At 46.2% G+C, this 26,424-nt stretch overlaps 1 long non-coding RNA gene and 4 other non-coding genes across 5 annotated transcripts; 1 reads left to right on the top strand and 4 right to left on the bottom strand.

The window, feature by feature from the left end:
* Window positions 1-338: 338 nt before the first annotated feature.
* On the bottom strand, window positions 339-25,310 carry LOC131280878 (uncharacterized). The gene is made up of 4 exons (XR_009188533.2): window positions 25,218-25,310; window positions 21,737-23,177; window positions 18,912-19,930; window positions 339-392 (listed from the first exon to the last, which is right to left on the bottom strand). It is a non-coding gene; the product is annotated as an uncharacterized lncRNA (long non-coding RNA).
* On the bottom strand, window positions 16,005-16,078 carry TRNAN-GUU (transfer RNA asparagine (anticodon GUU)). The gene has a single exon. It is a non-coding gene; the product is annotated as a tRNA-Asn (tRNA).
* On the top strand, window positions 22,409-22,479 carry TRNAG-CCC (transfer RNA glycine (anticodon CCC)). Its single transcript has one exon. It is a non-coding gene; the product is annotated as a tRNA-Gly (tRNA).
* Window positions 24,847-25,009, bottom strand: LOC131273181 (U1 spliceosomal RNA). Its single transcript, XR_009180341.1, has one exon. It is a non-coding gene; the product is annotated as a U1 spliceosomal RNA (small nuclear RNA).
* A 782-nt stretch (window positions 25,311-26,092) lies between the features above and the next one.
* Window positions 26,093-26,164, bottom strand: TRNAE-UUC (transfer RNA glutamic acid (anticodon UUC)). Its single transcript has one exon. It is a non-coding gene; the product is annotated as a tRNA-Glu (tRNA).
* Window positions 26,165-26,424: the final 260 nt, after the last annotated feature.

Here is a 26,424-nt window from a genome sequence, read left to right as displayed (position 1 = left end):
CAGGCCCACCTCTATAATCTTCTACTTGAAGTCAACTGTGCCATAGAAAATAACATAATCACAGAATTGATATCTCATTATACACAAAGATTCTGGGGGTCTGAGTAGGACATAGTCAGGGGGCCAATTTAGAAGTTCTGCCAAAAATGTTGTCACCCTGGGCCTCAGAGTTTCACATTCCTCCCTCATGCAAAACATGTTTACACCTTCCTAAGATTCCTTAGGTCTCATCCTGATGCAGCATCATTTCAAATTCAATAAAATCTCATATAAAACCATTGGGTTCAAAAATCCAAAATCTCTTCTCCATCATTTACATCAGGTGTCGATGAGGCTGCTGAGGCAATCCATTTAATAAACATCCTGATTCCATTTCTTCTCCATGAGTGGTCCTGTGAAAATGAAGAAACAATTGATCTGCTCCCAACATATACTTGCAGGACAGGTATATGATAACATTTATTGACATTCTAGTTCAAAATGGGGATATTAACAGCAAAAGATGAGGGTCCCAGCCAGAGAGGCAACTGGGCTGACTGAAAATCACAGTGACAGTAGCAATCAGTTTCTTTCACCCAGAGTGACTTGCAATTCTAGCCTAGGCTTCAGCCCCACCTCTGGCAGTGGGGAGACTGGTGGACCCTGCACCAGTCTATCCGGGTAAGTACAGGTAACTTTGGCTTCCACAGACAGAAAATCTGAAGTCTATCAGGGCAATTGCAGTCATTTTGGACCCACACTGCACAGATTGCTGCCCATACCTGCAGCTCCATCCCTGCCCCAGGCATGGTAGAAAGGGCATGAAGCTTCATCAGTCTCTCTGGGCAACTGCAATCTAGACCTGCATGACTTGGATTATTCCACACAGCTGTGTCTCTGTCCCTACCCCTGGCAAAGGAGAAAGTTGGGAGATGCTTCATTGGTCCCTGAGATAATGAGGGCAGTTTGAGCCTCCACAGCTTTTAGTACCAACTACAACCTTGGCCCCTACCACACAACCAGCAAGGCAGAAAGGGCAGGAAGCACTAAACTAAAGAGAAAAGTACTGCACCCAGAATAAATACTCTAGTAAGTCAGATGTCAAGACACCAAGAAAAAATTACAATCCACACCAAGAAACAGGAAGCTATGGCCCAGTTAAGGAATAAGATAAGCCTGCAGATGACATAAAGGAGTTCAAACAAATCTTAATAAATACAATGAAATGGCTAAAGAGATTAAGGATATTAAGGAGACACTGGATGAGCACAAAGAAGAATTTGAAAGCATACATAGAAAAATAGCAGATCTTATGTGAATGAAAGGTGCAGTAAAGGAACTTTAAAAACATTGGAACCATGGGGGAGGTGACTATGGCTCAATCAGATCTACCACGTGGAAGGCCCTGGGTTTGTGTCCTGGAGCCTGCTTATAAAGGCAGGCTCACCCGCACACTGCAGAGGGCCACCCAGACCACAACTGCTGGGGAGTGATGCCCAGCCCATAGATGTGATGAAGCGCCACTTGGCCCACAAGCACTGTGGAGTGCCACCTGACTCACAATCTCCATGGAGAGCCAACTCAGCAAGATGACACAACAAAGAAGGAAGACGAGCAAGTACATAGAAGTGCACTCAGTGAATGGACACAGAGAGCACACAGCAAGCAAGCCACAAGGGGTGAGTGGAAATTTTAAAAAAACATTGGAATCATGTAATAGCAGAGTTGAGGAGGCAGAAGAAAGGACTGGTGAGCTTGAAGAAGTGGATTCTAAAAGTGAACAGACAAAAGAAGAGATGAAGAAAAGAATGGAAAAAATTGAAAAACTTCTCAGGGAACTAAATGATAGCAAAATGTGTGCAAACATACATGTCATGTGTGTCCCAGAAGAAGAAGAGAAGGGAAAAGGATCAGAAGGAATATTTGAGGAAATAATGGTAGAAAATTTCCCAACCCTATTGAAGGAAATGGATATCCATGTCCAAGGAGCACAACATACTCCCAACTGAAAAAATCTGAATAGACCAACTCCGAGACACATACTCATCAGGATGTCAAATGCTAAAGACAAAGATAATTGTGAGAACAACAAGAGAAAAACAATGCATAACATATAAGGGATACCCAATAAGATTAAGTGCTGATTTCTCGCCAGTACCATGGAGGCAATAAGACAGTGGTAGGATATATTTAAGATACTACAAGAGAAAAATTTCCAGCCAAGAATCTTATATCCAGCAAGACTGTCTTTCAAAAATGAGGGCAAGATTAGAATATTCACAGATAAACAGAAACTGAGAGAATTTCTAAGAAAGAGCCCAGAATTTCAGGAAATACTAAAGGGTGTGCTAGAGTCTGAAAAGAAAATCAGGAGAAAGGGGCCTGGAAGAGAGTCTAGAAATGAAGATTATATCAATAAAAGTAACTAGAGAGGCGGGGCAAGATGGCGTCTGAGTGAGTGCACCTCATAATCTCTCCTGCAAAGCAACAGCTGAGGAGGGTTGGAGTCCTGCTGGATCAGGCTGTTTCAGGTGTTTGCAGGACAGGAGGTTTCCAGACATCAATTTGGTGGGACAGTGACAGAGGAGATTCCTGCAAGATGTAGAATTTTGGGTCTCTTGCATGGAGGTCAGACGTTGTGGGTGGGACCCTTCCCCCTGGGGCTGGTGGCCCAGCTGCAGTGATTCCTGAAGGCTTTGTTGTGCTGGGTGTTCCCAAGACCTGAGTGGGCTGTTTCAGGGGCTTGCAGGGTGGGAGGTGTCTGGATGTTCATTTTGTGAGACAGTGACGGAGGAGATTCTTGCAAGAGGTGGAATTTTGGGTTTCTGACATGGAGGTCAGAAGTTGTAGGCAGAACCCTCCCCCTAGGGCTGGCTGCCTAGCCACAGAATCTTTGTTGTGCTGTGGTGTTCCCAAACCCTGAGCAGGCTGTTTTGGGGGCTTGCAGGGCAGGAGGTGTCTGGATGTTGATTTGGTGAGACAGTGACAGAAGAGATTCTTGTGAGAGGTGGAATTCTGGGTTTCTGACACGGTGTCAGAAGTTGTGGGTGGGACCCCCCCCTAGGGCTGGCAGCCTGGCTGAAGTGATCCCTGAAGGCTTTGAGTGCTGCGGTGTTCCCAAACCCTGTGTTAACCGGATGTGTGGTTCCCAGGTCTGTGTCCCCTAAATCCTGGTGGCCCACACTCCAGAGACTCACACACCTTGAGTCTGCAATATCATGGACTTCCCATCCCTGAATCCACTCTGCCCTGAGGTCCATCTGAGGTCCTTGATTACCCTAGCCCTCCGTGTTTTGTCTTGTTGTTGTTTTTCTCTCTCTCTCCTTGAACAAGTTGAGTTGGGGAGAGTCTGGGAAGAAAGGAGAGGCAAATCTGTCGAGAAAGCCCAATTTATTGAAATGTCCTGGGATAGGAAACTTGGCCTGGGAGAAGGTGGAGTCAGAAAATCAATTAGACCTCCCCTAGCACCCCTAAGGGGGAGGGGCAGTAGGAGGTGCTACCCAAGCTTCCAATAGCATATTTGGGGGTGCTGGTGAGGTGTAGGTGCTCTAAGGCTGGAAATGGAGTCATACTCTTCTGCGTTGAGTTGGTTCAACAAGGACGTACTTGAATCTCCTACCGGACATCTCAGGCAGCTTTCCTGCTGCCCGGGGAGAGAGAGAAGTGAGGAAGGGAGAAAGGGGGAAGAAGAAATAACAAGGGGAATTAAGAAATAGGTTGAGGTAAGTGAAAATGAAAACACAACATACCAAAACTTATGGGATGCTACAAAGCCCAGGCTGAGAAAGAAATAGATACCTCTAAGTACTTACATGAAAAAAGAAAGATCTCAAATCAGATAACTAATCTTGTGAATGAAAGATGTAGAAAAAGAACAAACTAAAGCCAAGATAAACAGAATGGAGGCAACAACCAATTTAGAGTGGAGATAAATGAAATAGAAAATTTACAATATAGAGAAAATTAATGGAACAAAAGCCAGTTCTTTGAAAAGATCAATAAAATGGACAAATGTTTTGTCATTCAGACAAGGAAAAAGAGAAAGAAGATGCAGATGAGCTAAAATTAGAAATGGCAGGCTGGCATTACTATCGACCCCACAGAAATAGAGTATTTAAAAAAACAAAAGGACAGATATTGTATGACCTCACTGATATGAAGTAATTAAAATAAGCAGCATCCCTATTGTAGAAAAAAGAATACAAGTGACCAGGGGCCAGGGCAAATGTAAGGAATGAGGAGGTAATGCTTAATTGGTATATAGCTTCTGTCTGGGGTCCTGGAAACTTCATAATGGATATTGGTGTTTGTAGCACATTACAAATGTTATTAATTTCACTGAATTATATATTTTAATGTGGTTCAAAGAGGAAATTCTAGGTTGTATATATATTACTAGAATAAAAAATTAATAAAAAATATAGGACTGCATTAGAAACATTCAACTCTAATGTATATTCTAATGTATACTATGCATTATAATTAATAGTACAATCATAATAATATTCTTTATTTGACTAAAGATACCGTATTAGTACAAAGTGTTAATAATAGCAAAAACTGTGTATGTCAGCAAGGGTGTATACGGGAAAGTAGATTACTTATTATGAAAGGACAGATGGAGGGGAGAAGGAAGATTTGATGCTTGTGATATAGAGTGTTTACAAATTTTGGAATTAAAAAAAATTAATGAAACAAAATAAAACGAAATAGAAAGCAATAATATTAAATTACATTAATGCAAGGAACTTATACACCCTGGAAAAGGGATTGTCTTCCCAGATATAAAGACTATCACAGAGTTACTCACATTTTCAACTGTGAAGTTTCTCTAGAATTTCCTCTTTGAACCACATTAAAACTTAATTATTTCCCTGTGTTTTCCTCTCTTCAAAGGATTGTTTTAGACACAATTGCTTCTATTTCCATCTTAAGTACATTACGTAGCACAATTAGCTCAGTGCGAATGTCCAGTAATTTGATAGTGTTTTTCTGTCTTATAAATGTGTGCATTTTCTCAGGAAGCTGATTGATACATTTTGTCTTCCTTTATAAGAAATAATCAAAATAGGTCCCTGTACCAGTTTGATAAGGTTATGAATTCCAAAAATAGATATTGGATTATGTTTGTAATCTGAACTGTACCTGAGCATGATTCAGTTATGATTAGGGCATTGAGTCCCCACCCACCAAGGTGTGGGGACTCACAGATTAAAGGCATGGCAAAGAACAGAGTTGAGGGTTTCTGATGTTGGAGTTTTGATGTTGGAGTTTGATGCTGAAGACTTAAGCAGGAGCCCCAGGAAGTAACCCCACAGAGGAGAGAGAAGCCAGCCCCATGAGGAAAGGAACCTTGAACCCAGAGAAAAGCAAACCCCAGGAATGTAGGAACCCAGGAAGCCTGAACCCTTGCAGACCTGGGCAGCCATCTTGCTCCAACACGTGAAAATAGACTTTGGTGAGGGCAGTAACTTATGCTTATGGCCGGGTATCTGTAAGCTCCTACCCCAAATAAATACCCTTTATAAAAACCAACCAATTTCTGGCATTTTGCATAAGCACCCCTTTGGTTGACTAATATAGTCTCTAAAACTTTTTTTAAAATGTTAGGAATTACTGCCCCAATTAGTTTATGATCAGTAATAATCATTTGTATTAATTTTAAATAAAATACTACAAATTCCTAGAGACATTTAGCTACTTATGCTTTAAATACAATGTTTGTTTAAGGAAAATTTTTCTTGCTGAATCTGTAAGACAAAAATTAAAAGATTTAGCTATAGTTTAAGTTAATGGTATTGAAAACTATGCATAAGAAAAGGAAAATATCAAGGTGATAAAAGGGAGGGAACTTTAATACTTCTAAACAATTTAAAGAATTTAATATTTGATATATAATGTCATAAAATGCTTATGTCATGTCATATTTCTTATTGGGATGACTTCTTGGACAAGTTAGACTAGTTTAATAATTTTATTTTAAAAGCAAGTATAGGTTTTCTGTAAGATTTTCTCATACTGTAGAAAATAATGATAGCATTATATTCTACTTTATGCAAGTCTTGGGCTTATGTCTCTTGAAAATCCTTCTTAAATTTCCTATACTGTTTGGTGTTGTTGTTGTTGTTTTTTTAAGATTTTCTTTTTATTCATTTCCCTCCACCCTCGTTGTCTGTTATCGTGTGTCCATTCTTCTGTGTTTGCTTGCATTCTCATCAGGCAGCACAGGAATCTGTGTCTCTTTTTTGTTGTGTCATCTTGCTGCATCAACTATTTTCATGAGGGTGGCTCTCCTTGTGTATGGGTCACCCCTATGCAGGGGACACCCTTGCATGACATTGCACTTCTTGTGCATGGCAGTACTGCACATGGGCCAGCTCACCACATGGGCCAGGAGGCCCTGGGTTAGAACCCTGGACCTCCTATGTGGTAGGTGGATGCTCTATCAATTGAGCCACACCCCCTTCCCTAAATTGGTTGTTCTTCTCACAGAATCTAACATTACTTTCAATAGATTTTTTCTTAGGTACCAGGGCAGGGGAGTGAACCCTGAACTCGTGTGGGAAGCTGATGCTCAACCACTGAGCTACATGAGCTCCCCTGAGTTGGTCTTTCATTTGTTTGCTTGTTTTGTTTTTAGGAGGCATCAGGGACTGAACATGGGAACTCCCATTTGGGAAGCAGGCTTCCAACCACCTGAGCCACATCTGATCCCAATAGATTTTTAAATGTATAAAATTTTAAAATTACACATTCAAGTACATTAAACATGCTAAAAATATCTTTTGAATGGGATTAATTCTTATAATTCTAGATGCCATAAGACACAATTGTTATCATTTCTATGTAAATGTTTCAGGCATCAGCTACTATATGACTACTGCATTCTCCATGGCAGCTTCATTTGTGATTTCAAGATGTAGAGTCAACTTCACAATCTCCTACTAATATTAAATGAATTAGTGAATCATCTTTGAATTTTGTATTAGTTAGTGTTCTCTACGGAAACCAAACTGACAAGAGATACCTATAAATAGTGTGAGATTTTATAAAATTTTCTCACATGACCTTGAGCTTGCACAAGTCCAAATTCTGTGGGGCAGGCTGCCAGGTGGGGACCCTCATGGAGGTGCTCACTGCACTCCCCAGGAGATGCCTCCTATCTGCAGTAGAGATGGGAGTTCTCTCCCCGAATGTTGAAGTCACTTCTCTTTTTAAAGCCTTCAGCTGCTTGGATGACATGTCAGTCATTGCTGAAAGCCACCTCCTCAGTTGATTGTAGGTGCAAGCAGACATCTATGCAGTCAAGAAATTACAGTCCATGAGGTGCCCTTGTATTAAAACTAGCCCAGTGCTTGCTTGACCAAACAACTGGGCACCATCACCTGGCCAAATTGACAAATTAGCCTAACCATCACAATTTCCTAGAACCTGCTCGCCTTCTGGTCACTTTTATCTCCTAATAGATTGGCCTACAACAGTAATATAAGTATGTCACTCTTCCTGGGGAAGGCTGAAGTTTCCTGGCTCTCATCTAGTTCTACATTTTATGGGAGTGTGGTAGTGCTGTGGCTATTATTCTCCTGGTTCTTGGGAACTTGCTCCTCTCCCCTCTTCCTGTCTCCTGACAGCTGTTGACAAGGTTGCCTTTGCTCCAGTGCTTTTCCACTACTCCTTATTGACTCTGGGAGACAAGAACCTGCCGCAAGTGTCTGCAATTCATGATAGTCTAGTAAGCGAATCAGACAGGACAAATGCCAGCACTTACAATATATTGGGCTCACAGCACCCAAGAACCAAGGACATTTTCAAATAAATCCAAAGGTTAACTTTGAATTTTTAAATCTTCTCATGATTTCAAATACCTGCCACCTTATGACTATACTGCCTTGTTTTTAAAATGCCAGCATGCCAAACTCGGGATAAGTAGAATGATGGCACAACTGTTTTATCCCCATTTCCTTTTCCTCAATAAGATGAAATGATTGTTACTACCACTGGTAGGTTTCTTTTGGTCTTTAGTAATTATAAATTGGTTAGATGGTGTGGTAAAGGGAAGTCTAGGAGTCATTAAATGAAGAGTGCCTTCTTGGCGGTGGACTTGGCCCAGTGGATAGTGCGTCCGTCTACCACATGGGAGGTCTGCTGTTCAAACCCCAGGCCTCCTTGACCGATGTGGAGCTGACCCATGCGTAGTGCTGATGCACCCAAGGGGTGCCTTGCCATGCAGGGTGTCCTTACATAGGGGAGCCCCACGCGCAAGGAGTGCACCCCGTAAGGAGAAACGCCCAGCATGAGAGAAAGTGCAGCCTGCCCAGGATTGTTGCCGCACACACGGAGAGCTGACACAACAAGATGACACAACAAAAAGAAACACAGATTCCTGTGCTGCTGACAACAACAGAAGCGGACAAAGAAGAACATGCAGCAAATAGACACAGAGAACAGACAACCGGGGTGGGGGGGGAGGGGAGAGAAATAAGTAAATAAATCTTTAAAAAAAAAACAGTGCCCCCTCTATATCGTGTTGATATAATTAAATAACACATTAATATATTTGTATATAAAACACTCAGATCAGGCTGAAATCCTTTTTTTTTTTTTAAGATTTATTTTTATTTATTTAATTCCCCTTCCCTCCCTGGTTGTCTGTTTTCTGGGTCTTTTTGCTGGGTCTTGTTTCTTTGTCCGCTTCTGCTGTTGTCAGCGGCACAGGAAGTGTCTAAACTCTTTGGTTCTGTATTTTGGCCCTTGGACCTTACCCCTGAGGGGCGTTGGGACCAGTTGTGTTCTGCTTGTACCAGGGTGCCCTTTCCCTGTCAGGAAGGGAAGTGGGACACATCGTTGAAGTCCCTGAGGCCCCAGAGATTCTCTGGGTGCTGCCATTTGGCTCCTGATGAAGGACGAGAGCCCTCCACCACCGTTCAAAATCTACCTCAAAATTGTTCCTCCCCAGTCCTCAAGGCCATTGTTTTTTCTGGCTTCCATTATTCTGCAGTCTTGTCTATGCAACAGAGAAACCAACTTTGCACAACTCAGTAAACAGCACTTCTTGGCTTGGGTATCAAGCAAAATTCTGACACAATTGTCTTAAACATATCTAATTCACACAAATATTGTATAGTCCATTGTGAGCTATACCATCACCAGAGCCTGGACTTCCACTCACTTGTCCCTGTTCAAAAACAGGGAAACTCCTGCAATGTACAGCACTTCATATTTGGACAAGAAGAGCATTACAGTGAGATCAGTCAAACTTGGGAGGAAGAGAGAAGCCAGCACAGCTGAGGCTGCATCTAAGACAACATGACTGGTTGAGACCCCCAAGCCCTTGGTGAAGATGAGAAGATATGATGAGGAAGGAGAAACCGCAGGGGAGATGGCTACCTTGGGGCGGAACTGGCATTCAGGTGGAGAAAGTCACTCAGAATTGTTATTAAATGTGGGGTCTTATTCAATCTGTTTATTGCTATATGAAAATAAAGCAGACAAATTTTTGTATAATGGTTATTCTCTAATTGGTGTTCTTCTATACTGTATCTTCAAACTACATGTGACTATTTAAATAATTAAAAACAATTAAACTTCAATGCATTTAAAAATTCATTTCTCCATCATATTAGTCACATTTCAAGTGCTCAATAGCCACATGTCTAGTGGCCACTGTGTTGGAAAATGCAGATCTAGCTCACTCATTAGTGCAGTCAGTGGCACATAATATTTTTCATTGGAAGGTCCCAAAGTCTTGCAAAGCATTAGACTCGCTCTGGAGCATTTAGTTCATCCCTAGTACCAGCAGCCCCTAGGCCTGTACTGATGTCCAGGGGGTTCTTGACCTGTGGCTGAGAGGAGGAACTAAGTATTTTCTCTTGCCAATAAATTTCTATTTCCCTGGCTGCGGTCGGTACGTCCTGTCCGGTGGACGACGGGGCAGGAGAGGCCTAGGCTCCTGCGGGGGCTCGCAGGCGTGGAGGGCGCAGGGCGGAGAAACCACCACGGAGAGGAGGTGAGCACGCAGGTCTAATTTATTAAGGGAAGTACATGTGTTTATATAGGGTTATAGGGGAGTGAGCAGGGGACTGATTGGCTGTGGCCAAAGGGGGATTGGATTGGCGGTGGCGAGCAGTTGGTGGGGGGAAGAGGCAGATTCTAGGTTGGTGAAGGGGCGGCACCCGCGGGAAAGGGGAACGGGGCTGGGAGTGATTGGTAGGGACTAGTTCCTTGCCTTTTATGGTGCGGCTTGTGCTGCGGCTTGACAGTGCGGGAGGGGGGATGTGGGCGTAGGCAGCTCCTGCTGGCTATCAGCAAGCCGGTGTCTGGGCGGGGCGAGGGCAGTGCGCCCGTTCCATGGCTGAGGGCAGTTCACCCGTTGCAGCCGCCCTACACCCGAGTGGCGGGCTGCGCATATCCCCCACTGGGCGCGGCTGTGCTTGCCAGCCAGACTTCAGCCTGCCTCACCTCACCTGGCAATTGTGGGGTAGTGGTAAACTGTGCATAACCATCGTTTCTTACATGGATCACTCCAGCCTCAGCATTGTCGCTGTAAAGGCTGGCACTGCACAGGCCTCGAGGAATGCTGAGGAAGCTCATGAGCTCTGTTATTGCTTCCCACCTCTGTCTCCTGGCAAAGACCCTGTATTAGTCAGGGTTCTCTAGGGAAACAGAATCAACAAGAGATATCTGTCAATAGTATGTGATTTTATAAGAAGAGTCTCTCACATAACTGTGTGGATGCACAAGTCCAGGTTCCGCAGACAGGCTGCAACCAGGACATCTGATGAAACCCCAGTGAAAATTCTTGACCAGATTTGGGAGATGTTGGCTCTCCAAAGATGAGCTGGGAAATTCTCACTCAATGCTGGAATCACTCAACCTTTCAAGGCATTCAACTCATTGGATAAAGCATCACTCATTGCTGGTGGCAATCTCCCTGATTGATGTAACTGTAACCAGCTATCTCTGATTTACCACTGCAGTAAAATCAATGGTGACTAAAGTATGCAAATGCCCTTGTATTACAGTTAGCCCAGTGCTTGTTTGACCAAACTGGGCATCATTCCGTGGCTGAGTTGACCCAGTACATAACCATCACAGACCCCAACTTGCTCTAACCAGAGACTTGAGGAAATGTTCTCTCATCTCGCTCTCCAAGTGTATAAGTCCATTACATTATTCTCATTCACTCTTCCTAAACATAATTCCTAAACATAATTTTGGGGGTTTGGCACCCAATAGACCTGGGCTTGACCTTGGCTGTTTCACACACTAGCTCTGTAAGGTCAGTCAGAATTTGAATTTTAAAGCCCCCCAGAGCACTAAATTGCCTAGTGCACTTTCTGCCAGTTTATTAGATGATCATTTTGTTTGAAAGACTTTAAAGTTTTTTTACTATAGTAATACTGACTTGTTTCCTTTGTCTTTATTTTTACAATTACATCATCTTTTATACAAAAATTCAAATGGGCATTTCACTTGCACTGATATAAAATTAATTTTGAAGTAAGTTTTCTCTATAATCAATGTAAAGAAAATATTGAGCCATTTAAGGTAATCTTTACCATGAAGATGGCCAAATATAAAAGTGCTATGATAATTGATGAACTTGAAAAGCCTGACAGGGTTCTTTTTACTGGCTACTCTCCTCTCGTTACTCCAGGAGCACTCCCTCCTGCGCAGCAGTCCCCTCTATGTGATGACCACTAAAGGTCCTGCCGACCTTCCCTGTGAGCCCCTCCAGGGAGCTCCCTTGCTCAGTCCAGTAAGAAGAATCAAGGTCCACAAACACTTCTCTTTCAGAGAAGTGAACCCTGGAGTGTGTCTGGGGAATACTGACTATTTGTTTCCTCCTTCCCCTCTTCTTTATTTCATTATTGCTTCTGAGCATTTGGTAGGCATTTTTTTAGATACAGGAGATTGAAACTGGGCTCTCATGTGTGGAAAGCTGATGTGGCTCAGTGGTTGAGTGCTGGCTCTGGCTTATTGTTTGTTTTCTCAGAGGCACTGGGAACCCAACCCGGGACCTCCCATGTGGGAGGAGGGCACTCAGCCACTTCAGCCAGATCCACTTTCCTACGGAAGATCTTATTTTTAATCTCCGTTTTCTCTTAGCAATCTCTGCGGTTAAACCAGAAGGAAGAGGGAGAATCTGTGTGGGCTCTTCTCAGTTACCCCTGAGCGTGATGGCTGAGGCAGGGGCTCAGGAGGAAAAGCGCCTGGGCCTGAGCCTGCTCTCACCATTGTAGAGGCGGGGCCTTTGGGAGGGTGAGCTCAGGCTGTCAGTCCTTCAATGTTCTTACCTGCAGCAAGTGGTGTAATGAGCAACACTGACTGACAGGGCTGTTATGTGGACTGAGTGTGTTTTTACATGGTAAAGCAGCTAATAACTAGGCTGATCACAGAGTAATGCTCTGAGGAAGCCATCGATATTATTATCATTATAAATTGATTTGTTTCATTTTTTTATGGCTTAAATAATCTTTTACTAAATTTGTCCATTGCAAGAATTTGGGTATAATAAATAAACAATATCTGTAAAACTATTTTGGAAAACATGACATATTTAATAAATTTTAAAATGTTTGTTCTCTACAGCCCAGTAATTCTATGCTTATAAAATTTCTTATAGTGAAGGAAACATAAATAAGAATTTTCATATATTTGAAAGTGGCAAAAATGTGAAATCATATGTTGTATATATGCTATCACAATAAAAAATTTTTTAAATTTAATAGCAGCTTTGTTTAAACTACTCATTCACTGTAATGTCCAGCAGCAAGAGAGCAAGTACATAAATCATAAACTAAAATATCAAATAGCTAGAAAAATTAAAGCACGAGAGTACATACATCATAATATATATGCATATATGTTGGTCATCAAAGTTGAAAATAAAAAGCAAGCTTAAGACAAAAACAATAGAATATCATTTATATAAAAATGTAAAACCTGCAACAGCACATATTGTTTGTGGAGAAAAACTTAAGCAAATGCATAGTAATGACATAAATTGATATTAGACAGTGGATACCTTGGCGGGAGGAGTGAAAAGAGGCAAATGTGGGCACTTGGCAGCACTGGTTAAGCACAGGCATTTTACCTTAGTATTCTTTGTCTTTCTTCTTTTTAGGCAACATGTATGTAACGTAAAACTTGCCATTATAACCACTTTTAAGTGTACAAGTCAGTGGCTCCCTATGCCTTTTTGTATATCTTATATAGTTCATAATAAATTAGAAAACATTTTTCTGTCAGATGACAAGGTCTTGTTGATGCTGCCAGACTTGAAGGAGTCTTGATGATTTCTTGGGAATCTGGTTGGATGACTTTAAGTGCTGGAACATCCATTAGTGTCATCTGACCTGCATATTCTCCGTTGTAACCTTAAGAACATCAAACACCACAGCATCAAAGCTTTTCTTCAGTTCAGGACCTTTGTCTCTTAATGATTCAGAGCTGCTACTTTTCTCTTCCATAGAAGCCAAATAACTAGCAAACACATGAAAAGATGCTCAACAGTGAGAAACCATGTCACACCCACAAAGATGGCTATACCAGAAAAACAGAAAGTAACAAGTATTGGTGAGGACGGGAGACAACAGAAACTTCATGCATTGTTTGTGGAAATGTAAGATGGTGCCACCGCTGTGGGAAAGAGGTTTGTGGTTCCTGAAGAAATGAGTCATGGGATTATCATGTGACTCAACTATTCCACTCTGAGGTATACACCCAAAAGAGCAGAAAGCAGAGACTCAGGAAGATATGCCAGTACTACTGCAGCTTTATTCACAATTCAGTTGTCCATTAACAGATGATGGATAAAGAAAATGTGGAATAACATGCACTGGGGTTGTGTGGGATGTTTTTTACAAGGAGTAGGGGAGGAGATCAATTGCTACTTGCATTCTACTAAGCACTAAGAGCCAAACGTGATTTGACGACTCTGAGTCATACTGCATACCAGGCTGTACCTTATTGCCATAAGGCCGGATGAATGGCAGATTAACACCCATTTTCTTCAGTCTGTAGAGAACCTTCAGGCAGAGCTTTATTCAGATTCCCCTCAAAGCCCACTGGCCAGGTCAGCCCTGATATGCTATGGACAGGATTAGTTTGTTGTTCCCCCAGCACTGATTCCTGGCTGCTTGGTGGGCAGGCACGTACCTTGCTCACCTGAGCCGCAGAGCTACCCACGCAGGGAGAGATTCTTCTGGGAAGTGCAGCTGCCCTCCCTGCTCCTGCCTGGCTCTGTTTCCCAAGTATCCTTACCCAAGAGGAAGTTAGTGAAACTCTCCTGTGGTGGGAGAGCAAAGGACGCAGTTGGAAAATTGATCCAGGTGAGGGAAAACTCCCTAAGAGCTTTCTAGAATTCTCCGGATAGGTGGTGTCAGGTAGTGACCTCACTGTGACAATTGTCCTTAGGCCTGAATTGACCTGGCCTTAGTCCTGGCTCCAGGCTGTGTGAAAGCAGCCAGACATGGTGATGTGTGGTGCAGATGCAATTGTCGCAGAGGAATTGAGCATCTATTTTCAGGATTCCAGGGTAGTCCAAGGATACTATTGGTGTTTTTTTTTTTCCTTCATGTCCAGAGAAACCCTTCATAAAAGGGATACATGAATATCTTTCACACATGGGAACTGTTTCTGCCTCTTTTCTATGTGGGAAACGTTTCTGTTTAAAGAACCAACTGATTCTAAGGGAATAAACTGGGTAATTAAATTTAAGGATGCTTCTCTGTCTTTAATGCTTTCCTTAATTCTGGGTAAAATTCCTCTCTTGATGCCTCTAGGTCAACAAAAAAGTAAAAGGCAAGGAAATACAAGGGCAGGTATCTGAAAGGGAAGAAGCACAACTGTGGCTTGCAGAGGATATCATCCTCTCTATAGTAAAACAAATGATCATAAGACATACCAAAGAAAGGAGGAAAGGAAGGAGGAAGGAAGAGAAAAGAAAAAAAAAAAAGAAAAGGAAAACCTAGAGCACAACACGTGTGGCCTGGACATGGGTGATGAACGAGGAGGTGATCCTGTGATGCAAGCAGTTAGTATTTGGTCTCACGGCCTGGTCTTCTGTCCAATGCAAGCGTGTAACCGAGGACTGACTTGGGGTGAATGTTTACCATTTTAAAACAGCCAAACACCCGAGAACTTCAGCCTTGGCTATGGAACTGGTAGAAACATGAAGGCCTGATTCAAATATTAGACTTGAGATTTGCCCAAAGAGAACAAAGGAAAGTGGCAGGAGCCAGAGGCCAAACTGAAACACTAACAGATGTGTTTTAGTTCACCTTGAGCAGGCCCCTCGAGCAGGCCCCTGAGCAAGACAAGCCCTAAACGGGAACCCAGAGCTGCCCGTATGCTCAGGGGTAAGCACCTGCCGCTGGAAAGGAGTAGTAGTGTTTTAAGGTTTTTCGTAATTGGTAACAAATGTTCCACAACAATGCAAGGTGTTGCTGGAGGGGTGATGTAAGGAAATTCTGCATAACTGTTTCGTAAGCTCACAACTTCTCTAAAAAAAAAATAGGGAATGCATGTAGCTCAAGTGGTTGAGCGCCTGCTTCCCATGTATGAGGTCCTGGGAAAATTTTAAAAATATATATTTATATATTTAGTTCTCCCACTCTTAAGTGCATGTCTACTGTGAAGAAAACAAAAGGAAACATCTCCCAATTGAACCTAGAAGAAATGACTTCATACTTTCTGCTGAAAAAAAGAAAGAGGAAGAAAACAAGAGAATTAATAATGCAATCAGACTAGGGAAGTGGCGGTTCCTTTGTAAAACAAACAAAATAAACAAAAAACAACAGCAAAAAAACAATGCACAGTTAGTAAGAATGGAAGGTTCCCAAGAAGACAGCAAGTTTGTCGTCAATGGCTCCCGTGAGAGCAAGGGGAGATGCCTTGCTTACACAGCCTCCTGCTGAGGGTTAGACACAGAGGAGAGGGAACGGGCCTGTAGGTGTGCAGGGGATTATGCCATGGGGAAAGGAGAGCAAGCGCCTCACATTTTAAAACAAGCTGGCAGCCGCCGTCCCTGGGTGGGCTCGAACCACCAACCTTTCGGTTAACAGCCGAACGCGCTCACCGATTGCGCCACAGAGACGTCTACACGCCGGCTTCCTCCTCGCAATGGCTCCCGAGCATTCACTAACCACCAGGCGGTGCCGCTTGTCTCCGCAGAACAAACGCGCAGGCGCCAAGGCTTCGGGAATTGGACGGGTTGGGGCCACACGTGGGACACCCGGGCGCTGGGTGGCTCCGACGCGGCGACAGCCGCCGGCCCCTCCACTCCTCAGAAGCCAGAGCCCCCCGGGGGGGCCGGTGCCCGCGCCCCCCAGCCCCTCCCCGAGCCCGCGGGGGCCGTAGGGAGCTGCGCGTCCCGAGGGCGCCTGCGCGGCGCTTCCCGGGCTTTGCTCTTCCAGCCAACCGCCTGCGCCGCTCGATCCCGCCAGCGGAGCCCGCAGGGGCGGTGGGCGGGGGCGGAGGAGGCGGCGGGGCCCCCACGGCCAAGGGCGAGCAAGTGGGGGAGCGAGGGGAGGCGAGGCCGGGCAGCAGCCCTGGCGGCAGGCTGTGCAGAGGCGAGGCCGCCTCCCGAGGAGGGGAGCAGTGGGGAGGGAGGGACAGAGAGGAGATGAAAGAGAAGGATGGAGACCTGTAGCTGCCCAACAGCAAAGCAGCCGAATAGTTTCAATCTATTCACGACAAAAGTAGGAAAGCAAGAAGAGTCGTTGCCAGCAGCTTTGTGGCCCTATGATCCTATGGTGGTTAATATTCTACGTAGTGGCCGCAGGAATATCGGTCCTAGTCCACGTTGCGGAATTTTCCTCAATATTTTTAAATCAATGTAATGCAGACAAGTAGTTTCAAAATGGTATAGTACTAAATGGAAAACAGCAATCCCTCTCGCAAAATTCCACTCCCTGGATACAGCCACTTTCACTACGTTCTTTCCTCTGATATTCACTTCCATAATTCTAAGTAAAGTCCTTATGCTACTATTATTTCATTAAAGTTTTTGAAAAGTAATACATTCACATGGTTCTCAAGTAAAACATACAAAAAATATACAAGTAAGAGAGTTATTGCTCCAACTCCTGCTGCCCATCCAATTAGTTGCTACCCAACTCCACCTTTCTCGGGTAACCATTGTTATTAGTTTCCTGTGTGTACTTATATACAAGAAAATACAACTATGTATTTACTTTTTCCTACCTTTGTTAACGTGCAAAACGTGGTATAGTAGCCTCTACCCGTGATGATATCTCACAATAACAAACAATCAAAACAATTCAGTGGCTTGTTTCTACTGGCACTGCATGTCCATCCTGGGTTGGCCAGAGACTTTATTTCACATCTTCCTCACCCAGGGTGCCAGGCAAACAGAGGCTCTACCATCTGGAGGGCCATGCTGGGAATGGCATGGGCAGGGTACATTTTAAATCACTCTCTGGTCCTTAGACGCCTCCTCCCAGATGTGACACAAATCACTTCTGCTCCCATTTCATTGACTAAATCATGTCACACAGACCTGACAGTTCAAAAGGAAGAGAAAAGTACGAAATATCCTGGGCCCAGGAGATGGAGAACCAGACACGCTGGGAACAGCAAGGAAGGTCACCTCATATACACATTGTTCTGCACTTGCTTTTGTCAGCAAAGAAAATATTGAATTAAGCACGCCATCTTAGTGAACAGAGAGAAAATCCTTATTCTTGTCTTTAAGGCTGATGGACATTTGTATTATTTCCATTATTTTCTTTACAAAAATGCTACAGTTGGAATAATGAGGGTGCTCTGGGAATGACTGGGGTGATGAATGCACAAATATGGGAAAACACCAAATTCCTTTGTTGTACTCTTTGGATGAATTCATCCTTATTATTACATAACAATAAAACCGACTTGAAAAAAATTAATTCCATTCAAAATAACATCAAAGAATAAAATAACACTTGAGAGCAAATGCACTAAAAGGTTTAAGCTTGTACTCAGTTGGTACAGACTTTCCTTGAAGGTGAGGAAAAGTATTTACTAATGACTTGTGACTGTAGCAAAAAAAAAAGTGAACATAATTAGTGCCCCTCAATTGGACACCTGATATTTATTAAAGTGGAAAGTCTGTGTTGCACTTATGTATATCTATGCAATTGTAGCAAAAAATATTGCAAATGTGATTAATACCCTGGATTATACATGTGAAATTAACATGAAATGATTGTTATATTAAGACATATATGGGAAACGGACTTTGGCCCAGTGGTTAGGGCGTCCGTCTACCATATGGGAGGTCCGCGGTTCAAACCCCGGGCCTCCTTGACCCGTGTGGAGCTGGCCATGCGCAGCGCTGATGCGCGCAAGGAGTGCCTGCCACGCAAGGGTGTCCCCCGCGTGGGGGAGCCCCACGCGCAAGGAGTGCGCCCGTGAGGAAAGCCGCCCAGCGTGAAAAGAAAGAGCAGCCTGCCCAGGAACGGCGCCGCCCACACTTCCCGGGCCGCTGACGACAACAGAAGCGGACAAAGAAACAAGACGCAGCAAACAGACACAGAAAACAGACAACCAGGGGAGGGGGGGAAATTAAATAAATAAATAAATCTTTAAAAAAAAAAAAAACATATATATGTGTGTATATTTGTATGTATACACACACACAAACACAATTAAAAGAGCCTCGAGACCTGAAGGCAAAATCAAAATTACCCACATTTATTTATTTTGATTTTAAGAAAGAGAGGAGAATGAGAATGAGTGCAGAAAAATATAGCTAATCACCGCAATTTGGTGGAAAAACTAGACATTTGCCACGCGTACCCTTAGTTGCTGGGCAGAGCCTGGTGAAGAATGTTCGGGGAAGGAGAGGGTCCACGGCCAGGCCACCGCCCCACTACCCTCCACGCGGGGGGCCCTCGGGGGCCTCCCCCAGCGCACCCCCGTCTCACCTCGCAGGCTTCTCTTCAGAACGTGGAAGCAGCCGTTCCCCAGCCAGCGGGCTGAGCAGAGCACCCGTCTCCAGGGGACGCACGAGGACGCGGCCTGGCTGGTGGCTGCGTGGTCCTGCATTAAGGGCCGCATGCGTGTGTCCGCGGGACCCCGGCGAGGAGCGCAGGGCGCGGGCTGAGGCCGCCGCGGGCTGCGACGCCGCGCGGGGAACTTGGGGACACGCTGCGGCCCTCGACCGCCGCCCCTGCCGCGTGAGGAGGGAGCGCAGGCAGGACCCCGGCGCCCCTGACGAGCCCCGCCCGCCTCTCCCGGCCTCGGTGCCTCCCTCCTGCCTCCCCCGCACTCAGAGAGGAGTTTCCCCAGTTTCCCCTCCTGTCGGGACCGTCAGGACGAGGGGCAGTTCTTCCTCTCCACGAGCGGGAGGACGGCGGCGCCGCGGGGAGCAGCAGCTCGGAGCGGCCGTCCTTGCACTTCGGGTGCGAGGGAAGCGCGGCGACCAGGGCGCAAGGAAAGAAACTGTGGGAGGAAGAGGCACAGCCCTCCCCAAACGTGGCTTCCCTTCACCTCCACAGGAGATTCAAGGAGAGAAACACACGCAAGGCTTTCCGCCAACAGCAAACTCTCTCTTCCCTTTTGGCTTTGCCTGTGTGGCCTTTCTAGAGACCTCCCCACACTGTAGGAAAACCGCCCTTACCTCCTTGTGCAAATTCCCACTCCATTTCCAGTGAAGCAGGATATTTTTAAAAAGGCAAATAAAAGAAGTTGCAGGAGATATAAAAGGTAAAGTAAAACTGCCCTCCAGTCTTCTGGAGAGGCTGGGCTTGGATCTGATCCTGGTGTCCTGAGGTCCATCGTGGTGTGTGAAGCTGAGAGGGAAGGCACGGAGGCGCTGAGCCTTAGCGTTCTTAACTCAGAGAAGCCCGTAGTGCATGGACTTTTGCAGATCTTCACAGCTTTCTGCCGTGGCCTGATGGCAATGAATCTGGCTGCATAGAAGAAACCTGTGGCAGTGACCCTACTAAGAAACATCAGAGAAAACAGTATATGAAGGGCCTGGCATAGGCAAACAACTGGGACAAGCTGTAAGGTCCCTGCTCCTCTATCAAATTATTAAATGTTTTTTGGTTGGGTAAGACAAACCTATACCATCTACTGTATTTGATAAAGTACAATGTTTCCTCATGTTAATAGAACTTGTAATATTGTTTGAACACTAAAAAACTTGTATCTCAGTAAGATGTGTTAATTTGGAAAGGTTCTTCATGGGAGTAGGACGGCCTCCAGCAGGCTGCTTTTAAAAATAAAAAAGAGGGGGAAGTGGATATTAACTTAGCCTGTGAATTGGCTATGGCCAGCACCAATATTGGCTTTGGGTGGGGTTTGTGGCAAAGGCAATATTCTAATTGAGTACCCCTTGGGTTTTAGTCGCAATTGTGGGAAGAGGCCAAAAGTACTATATAAAAAAGCAATTGTGTGCAGCATAGGAAGCCCTGCTGCAAGTGAAAGATCTAACCCGACAGTGTCTGGTCACTCTGAAGACTGCCATCCCTATCCAGAGGTGGACTGCAGATACTAAAAGCAAGACAGAAACAAGGGACTGTTGTGAATTACCCTCTATGGGGGAGAGATCTGTAGAAGAACATCTGGGACGCCTGCCAGCGGTGACAGGTAAATGTCAGTTATGTCCCTGCCCCCTCCTCTAACATCATTCTCAGGACTGTTGAGGCACATGCCTCAGGAAGCTCCAGAGCCATACAAGTGACAGCTGAGAATGACGCAGAGTGGCTCCACCAGAAAAGTGAACATCGTGAATACCAGCCCTTGTGGTGCCAAGCACAGCAGTTCCTGCTGCTTGCTATTCACCAACAGCGTGTGGCCTTAATGTCACTTCAATGACTGTGACATCAGCACCCTCCTGCTCTTGGAAGGGGCAAGATACGCTTTCACTACCACAGACACTGCAACAGGACTCCTATAACAGGTCAGCTATTGCTTTCTGCCTGGAAAAAGAGTCCTCACAATGATGGACTAAGTTTAAATTCAGCACTGAGGTATGGCCCCAGGTCCAGTGAAGATGCTAAGAGCAGGACCAAGGAAGGCACTGAAATTATGTGATAAACTTCCAGCGTGCCACAGCCCCAAATGGGGAAGTAACAATAAGTCGTCATTGCCTATGCCTCAAACTACACAAGTTGGGGGAAGTGAGACATTTTTGATTGAGTACTGGCCTATATAGCCTTGCTGGTAGGAAATCTTAAGTCCATGAGAAATAAGTCATCACTAGTTGAAAGTCTGTATAATCGGCTGTAGTTATGGATTATGTATAAAATGCTGTTCTAAATTTGGAAGAAAAATTACAAAATGTAATGATGGCTGGAATTGCCAGTGGACTAGTCACTAAACCCTATGACTTGGGGAGAAAGTCGGGAAGGAGGTATTCTGGGAGAAATGTTGCTTGTTGGTCTTTGTTTCTTTTGAACTTCGTCCTGAGAAGCACACAACAAGCCCCTGGGGGTATGAAGCACCAAGAAACCATGGAATCTGCCTTCGTTGCTTTACAAAAGCAAAAAGGGGGAAATGTGGGAAACTGGCTTAACTGTTCCCTATTTGTTGCACTTGTCCCCTGTTACTGTAAACATTGCCGTGCTATTGAGGAACAGCTGCTCTGGAGTTCCTAATAACTATGATGCAGAAACTAGGGTGGGGCTCTCAATTTCAGAAGCTGTGAGTCCCCTGGTCCCATCTTTACCTCCTCTCCTGTGTCTTTCTCTCTGTCCCTTTATTTTGTAAAGTTCTGCATTACCTTCCCTTCAAGGCAACCTACCATGCAGCTGATTGCAGCAACTGAGGGCAGGCTTCATCTTCGTGAATCTTTTTACACTAAGGATCTATTACACATCTGTCCAAGTGCTTTGAATGCCTGGCAAAGCATATGCATACTGCTGCCATCATGATGACAAGACCGAGTCATTCCTTTGGCACAAAAAACACCTCGAGAGATCTAACGCCACTGACCAAATTTGTTTCTCCATTATGTCTCTTGTAATCCTGGCCTTTTTCTTGGCATTCTACTTCTGTTGCTTATTTCTTCCCCGAATGAGAATTGGATTTACCAAACCTAGCAAAGGAGGTCCCTTCTCAGAACCTCTGAGTAGCACCATGGGGTTGACAGTTGAAGGTTTGGGGTCATCAACCAGGGCCGGGATGAATTTCTCATGTTCTTGGACAGGAGTCTGTCATGCAGTTGGAAAGGGCCTTTTTCAGACTTGCACTGACAAAAGAGGTGTTCTGATAGTTTCATTTGCCCGTCGTCACTTTATCCTGTTGCCTGAGTCAAGTGTCCTTTGCAAGCTTTGGCTTTGGATATTGTCGCTCGGTCTTTTGACTCTGTCCTCTGAAAATAACACTGTGGAAAACTGCCTCGGAAAACTTGAGTGTCGTTAATAGCCATTCTTCGTGAAGGCAGTTGCTGGGAGAGAAGGCTCAGTACATGGTGGCACTGGTGCTTCAGTGGTAGAATTCTCGCCTCCCACGCGAGGGACCCGGGTTCAATTCCCGGCCAGTGCACATTGCCATCTGAAAAAATGATTTTCAATTTCCTCTCTGGCCTCATACCTCCCTCACCCTCATTTTCAACCATTACCCAGTGCCTGCCACATCTTTTCCGCTTCTCACTGCCAGCAGTGCGTGCCCACAAACCCACTCTTCTGCCAACACTCTTACAACTCAAAAGCACAAAAGGCACTACAAAACCAGTAATACTTGGCTCATGCTGTCCTCTCAGTTCATTTCTACCTTCCGAAACCCTGCATTTGTCTTCAATTACTGCTCCTACCTGCTTTTCTCCATCTCATTCCTTTTCTGCCTTTGGATTGGGAGACTGAGCTCATTCAGGAGTTCCCAGGATTCTCATTCAAAGGGGTTTACCACCCTCGAGGGACTCTTTTGACTGCACCGATATGCGCAGTGTTTTCATCTTGAATCGGTCCAGAATATATTCTAATTTCAATTACCTTTTTTACTTTGGTACAAGGATTCACGGAAAGGGTTCCAAAGACATGCGAGTTCCTTCTTATATTTTCAGAACCGAATTCTACATGTCGACTGAAGACGATTTTGTTTTCCTTTCTCCAGGCTGTTTTGGAATTTGCCTCTACTGTCCCTTGGCAGTCAGGACAGTCAGGAAACACCACACCAATCTCATGTCCTCACTGGAAGGGGAAAACCCATGAGAGCTCAAGCTTGTGGCCATGAATTCTTGTGACCTGTTTTAAAAAAAAAAATTCCTCTATCAGATTCAGTTTGTAAAGTCAAGGCGGCTCTTTACAAAGAAATCTGGAATTTGAAGGGATAGGAGTAGATCAGATCACACTTTCCCCAAGGGCACAGAATTTGCTGCAGCAACTTCTTGGGGCAAGGACCTCCTGAAGGACTTCTCAAAATCGCCTGGGAAAGAACTTGAACTCAGTCCTCTTTGTCCTCAAGCCCACTGAACAGAATTCCTCATAAACCACGTTAGCAATCAACCTCAGGGCATAGACAGTTTTGGGAACTCCATTTTTACTTTGTGCCCTGGCACCTGCGAAGGTTCCTGGCAGGCTGGCCATGCACCTCCAGTCTAAATGTTTTCACGCTCTCTATCAAGTTTTAAAAGAGAGAAAACGTCTCTAAAAGATATTGTATTCTCTTACTTAGGAAACAATTACAGGATGACACCCTGGAGGTCAAGGATGGGTTTAGAATCTCTGGACTAATAACAGGCCACATGAGAAAAAGGGAGAGTGGTCGGAACCTCCTGTGCCACTTGCCAGAGTCTTGCTCCCACCAGCTGGTGCTCTGCACTGTCTGCACCTCCAGCTCCATCCACTGACTGTCTCTCCACAAGTCCGTCTGGCCACACCTCCCCACCCCAGCCCCAGTCCTAGGTGGGAGTACAGCCAGTTACCTTTGGCACCCACTTCAAATGCTCAGGTTGTGGAAATGGTACACGTGGGCTACAGGAAACTTGGGTAAAGCAATCTGGCATTCTGTGTAGCGTGGGTGGGTCTTCAGAGGAGAGGGGCATGGATCCCATGTGGGCATGTCCCTCCACATTATCCTCACCCAGGGGAGAGAGCTATAGCCAGAAGATGCGCCAGGGCAGATTCCTTCTTCCCTGGCAAGAAGCACAATATCCTGTATACAAGCAAGCATACCATGGGAGCACACACATTCCCCAAGCAACGGTGAGATCCTGATATTGTCATCACTAGCCACTTTAGCTTCGCTCATTGGGAGCACACAGAGAAAACAGGCAAGTGCAGGCAAAAGGAAGTGAGTTTCAATGAAGCCAGGATGTTGTGTCCACTGTCCAGGTTCCCTAACCTTGAGGGGAAGCAGCTGTGGAGATTTGCCCTCAAGGCTGCTTGTTGGCAGAATGTGTGAAAGTTAGGCATTGACTGGTTAGCGAAAGGATGGCTGAAAGAACACAAGTGCCAAGGACAGATGTCTGTGAATATTCGCTAGGCAATTTATCATTCACCAATAAAGTGGTGTTTGAACAGCTTCAATATATTCGGTCATGGAAAGGAATGCAATTGTGAAAAAAAGGAATTAGAAAATAATGACCCAGAGGCTAACACGGATAACCATGGTAAGACTAGATGACAATTCCTGGATATTAATGTCACTGTTGTACCTTGTTGTACCTTGGTTCTGTTATGTGTCAGGAGACCATAAAAAAAAGGGTGATTCTGCGGTGGTGGGAGTGAGGTTTCTGGGGCAGAAAGAAGACCAGAACAGAAGAGGAAGCGGAGGAGGAGGAAGCCAATTGAGGCACCAGGAGGCCACGGATAAGCCAGCCTGAAGGCGCGGTGGAGGTGGAAGCCAGAGGCTGCCAGCGTTATGACCGTGTCCTGGCTGTGCTTGCCAAGTCTGCCATGAAACACAAAACCCCGCGGGAGAGCGCGCTCGCAGCCCCCACCACCCCAAACTGCACAGTTGAGTTTCCCCGATGCGGGGAAATCGCAGGGCTCAGCAGGTCCCCAGTGCACTGGACCAGCCTCGCCCTGGGAAAGCCACCGTCGTGACCGTGGTGTCCCCCCTGCCAGGTAAGCACGCAGGCAGCGGGCGCCCGCACGCCGCCACCGCATTCTTCCCGCCGCAGCCTCCCAAGCCGCTCTCCCCACGTCATTCCAGCCCCGGGCGCCAGCCGCAGCCCACGGCGTGGGAACTCCCCTGCCCGGAGCAGAGACCGTGGCCCGGCCGCCAGGACGTGGCTCCTCTGCATCCGGCACAGCTGCCTCTGGGGCCGCAGTCAGCCTCACCTCCCTGCGTCTCCGCGGGGCTCTCAAGGGACACTGCCTGGACTCCTGTCCATCCGCTGTCTCCAGCCCGCTGGGCGACACTGCGTGGCCACGAGAAACCTGCACAGCACCGAGGTGGGCGGGGGCGGCTGGGGCAGGGGCCGTTTACGGGATGAACCCACCCCCGCCGTCTGCTTGTGGGCGGGGCCGGGGCGCAGGGCGCCGTCTGCACGTCCTGGGGTTCATTTGTGCCCCTGCCTTCTGCTCCTGGCGCTGAAGGCGCTTTCCCATTTCCTCCAGGCTCCAAGCTGCGCGCGTGGGGCCCCGAACCTCCTCACTTACGGCGGGCGGCCCTCGGGGACCTCACCCACGCTCACCTCCCGCCCCCCTCAGCGGGGGTCGCGCCCCGTCACCTCCTTCACACGCCTAATAAACACTTGACCAGCAAACGGCGCCGAGGAGCCCGAGCTGCACCCCACTGGCAGGCGAGGCGGGATCGCTGAGATTCGGTGTCCCCGGCCCCGCCCCGCCCCGCCCCGGCCTCCGCCTGGGCGATTCCCAGCTCAAGCAGTCCCGCCCCTGGGGCGGGGGCGGCGGGGGCTGCAGAGGACGCCCGCTAGAGTCTAACGCCTTAGGGATTAGAATCGCTGCATGCCTGGCAGGGGAAAGAGGTTGAGTAACTCTGGATCAGCCGCTTCCTCCTTGAGCGGTGTGGACTGAGGGGAAGACTCGCACAGGCCTGAGAAGCGGCCCACAAGCCCTTCCTGCGCGTCCCCCCAGTTTGGGAGTGGTTGCCGAGTCTCTTGGCATTCGGGCTTTGAGCACAGCTGGCAGGCTTGTGGGGATGCATCAAACCCCGATCACTGGTCCCGCAAAGCCACCCAAGTGCAAAAGCCTTCCCTGACCGGGAATCGAACCCGGGCCGCGGCGGTGAAAGCGCCAAATCCTAACCACTAGACCACCAGGGACGTGTGGGTTATGTTCTTGCCGCGCTCCTCCCGCCTCCAAAATCCTGGACACCCAGGGCCGGAAAGGGGCCCCTCCCAGAAACCTTCCCAAACTCAGGGCCTCCCTGCTTTCTCCAAAAGGCACCCCGCACGCCACGCACTGAGCGATCTGCCAGACCAGGGTCGTGCCGGCAAGACCCATGAGGACCACAAGTCAAGGAGCCGAGGGCCTCGTGCTGGGCTTGCCAGGAGCCAAAGGCGGACACACGGTGGCGGGAGCC

The sequence above is a fragment of the Dasypus novemcinctus genome, chromosome 13 (genome assembly GCF_030445035.2).
Source record: "Dasypus novemcinctus isolate mDasNov1 chromosome 13, mDasNov1.1.hap2, whole genome shotgun sequence".
Taxonomy (NCBI): Eukaryota; Metazoa; Chordata; class Mammalia; order Cingulata; family Dasypodidae; genus Dasypus; species Dasypus novemcinctus.
This window is presented reverse-complemented; position numbering and strand designations above follow the sequence as displayed.